Below are 2,500 nucleotides of genomic sequence, written 5' to 3' on the forward strand. Positions count from 1 at the left end.
AAAATATTATCTTCCACAATGCCGAAACCCGGGATCGAACCAGGGACCTTTAGATCTTCAATTTCTCAGTGCAGGCAGCTCAATCCATAGACAATCTATTGTGAAAATACAGCAAGGCTTAAGCAGTAGTCGTGGCCGATTGGTTAAGGCGATGGACTAGAAATCCATGTTTGTTAGCGCATCAAAATCTTTGGGATGCCAGCTTGTTTTCTCTTTTTCTTACACACATTCTCTTCCCCTCCTTAAGACTGACACCAGTCAATTTCAGCAGCCACACTGAATAGAAATTATTAATTAGAAATTAATTTTCAAAGCCCAATTTTAAACAAAGGTTGTCAAATGGTTATAAACAATAGAATATTCACATTATTCCTAGAACACTCATTTAGCTAATCATTTAAAGCTATATTAAAGAGCATATAATAACATATTTGAGAACCTACAGCATCCTTCGATAGCTCAGCTGGTAGAGCGGAGGACTGTAGAGATGATTGGTGTAGAAATCCTTAGGTCGCTGGTTCAATTCCGGCTCGAAGGAGTTGTTTTTATTTTTTGCTCAGATAGCAATTTTTGGCAATTTACAAACTCAAAATATACAGAGTATAAAGCATTCTCTAAGTCTGGGGTAGCCAACTCCAGTCCTCGAGAGCTACCAACAGTTAATGTTTTCCAGCTCACCTCACAGAATCACAAGTGAAGTAACTAGCTCCACCTGTGGATCTTTTAAAATGTGTTAGTGAGTAATGAGTGCACCTGTGCAGCAGCTAGGTTGTCTGGAAGATGGGAACTGTTGGTAGCTCTCGAGGACTGGAGTTGGCTACTGAGAGACATAAGCAGTGGTTGTGGCAAAGTGATTTTTGTAAAAATGTTTTTGTAAATATGATTTTAAAGTTTGAAGCCTGAAAACGTAAGCTTTTTGTTGCAAAATTGCATTTTATGTCGAAAAATATTATCTTCCACAATGCCGAAACCCGGGATCGAACCAGGTACCTTTAGATCTTCAATTTCTCAGTGCAGGCAGCTCAATCCATAGACAATCTATTGTGAAAATACAGCAAGGCTTAAGCAGTAGTCATGGCCGATTGGTTAAGGCGATGGACTAGAAATCCATGTTTGTTAGCGCATCAAAATCTTTGGGATGCCAGCTTGTTTTCTCTTTTTCTTACACACATTCTCTTCCCCTCCTTAAGACTGACACCAGTCAATTTCAGCAGCCACACTGAATAGAAATTATTAATTAGAAATTAATTTTCAAAGCCCAATTTTAAACAAAGGTTGTCAAATGGTTATAAACAATAGAATATTCACATTATTCCTAGAACACTCATTTAGCTAAACATTTAAAGCTATATTAAAGAGCATATAATAACATATTTGAGAACCTACAGCATCCTTCGATAGCTCAGCTGGTAGAGCGGAGGACTGTAGAGATGATTGGTGTAGAAATCCTTAGGTCGCTGGTTCAATTCCGGCTCGAAGGAGTTGTTTTTATTTTTTGCTCAGATAGCAATTTTTGGCAATTTACAAACTCAAAATATACAGAGTATAAAGCATTCTTTAAGTCTGGGGTAGCCAACTCCAGTCCTCGAGAGCTACCAACAGTTAATGTTTTCCAGCTCACCTCACAGAATCACAAGTGAAGTAATTAGCTCCACCTGTGGATCTTTTAAAATGTGTTAGTGAGTAATGAGTGCACCTGTGCAGCAGCTAGGTTGTCTGGAAGATGGGAACTGTTGGTAGCTCTCGAGGACTGGAGTTGGCTACTGAGAGACATAAGCAGTGGTTGTGGCAAAGTGATTTTTGTAAAAATGTTTTTGTAAATATGATTTTAAAGTTTGAAGCCTGAAAACGTAAGCTTTTTGTTGCAAAATTGCATTTTATGTCGAAAAATATTATCTTCCACAATGCCGAAACCTGGGATCGAACCAGGGACCTTTAGATCTTCAGTCTAACGCTCTCCCAACTGAGCTATTTCGGCAAGCTCCCTTGGTCTTGCAATCGTTTTTCGGGGCAAAATGTAAGGAGAATGAAGTTTTGGGTGTATTTGGGTCAATATAATACATCCTCACTTTCTGACTGCAGGCATCTCAATCCATAGACAATCTATTGTGAAACTAGGACATGGTTTATTCAGTAGTCGTGGCCGAGTGGTTAAGGCGATGGACTAGAAATCCATTGGGGTCTCCCCGCACAGGTTCAAATCCTGCCGACTACGAACGCCTTAAGTTTTCTCTTTTCTGCAAGTTTTTAAAAACTTGAAACCTGTGATGCCCATAGCGAGTTCAGGCCATTAGCGCATCAAATGTAAAGGAGAATGAAGTTTTGGGTGTGTTTGGGTCAATACAATACATCCTCAATTTCTCAGTGCAGGCAGCTCAATCCATAGACAATCTATTGTGAAAATACAGCAAGGCTTAAGCAGTAGTCGTGGCCGAGTGGTTAAGGCGATGGACTAGAAATCCATGTTTGTTAGCGCATCAAAATCTTTTGGATGCCAGCT

The 2,500-nt window shown here is 39.6% G+C and overlaps 4 non-coding genes across 4 annotated transcripts; 3 read left to right on the forward strand and 1 right to left on the reverse strand.

Annotated features, from left to right (window-relative positions):
* Window positions 1-448: 448 nt before the first annotated feature.
* On the forward strand, window positions 449-538 carry TRNAY-GUA (transfer RNA tyrosine (anticodon GUA)). Its single transcript is given in 2 exon segments — window positions 449-485; window positions 503-538. It is a non-coding gene; the product is annotated as a tRNA-Tyr (tRNA).
* An 853-nt stretch (window positions 539-1,391) lies between these two features.
* TRNAY-GUA (transfer RNA tyrosine (anticodon GUA)) lies at window positions 1,392-1,481 on the forward strand. Its single transcript is given in 2 exon segments — window positions 1,392-1,428; window positions 1,446-1,481. It is a non-coding gene; the product is annotated as a tRNA-Tyr (tRNA).
* Window positions 1,482-1,905: 424 nt separating this feature from the next.
* Window positions 1,906-1,978, reverse strand: TRNAF-GAA (transfer RNA phenylalanine (anticodon GAA)). Its single transcript has one exon. It is a non-coding gene; the product is annotated as a tRNA-Phe (tRNA).
* A 155-nt stretch (window positions 1,979-2,133) lies between these two features.
* On the forward strand, window positions 2,134-2,215 carry TRNAS-AGA (transfer RNA serine (anticodon AGA)). The gene has a single exon. It is a non-coding gene; the product is annotated as a tRNA-Ser (tRNA).
* The last annotated feature ends 285 nt before the right edge of the window (window positions 2,216-2,500 follow it).

The sequence above is a fragment of the Crinia signifera genome, chromosome 3 (genome assembly GCF_055691185.1).
Source record: "Crinia signifera chromosome 3, ASM5569118v1, whole genome shotgun sequence".
In the NCBI taxonomy this organism is placed as follows: Eukaryota; Metazoa; Chordata; class Amphibia; order Anura; family Myobatrachidae; genus Crinia; species Crinia signifera.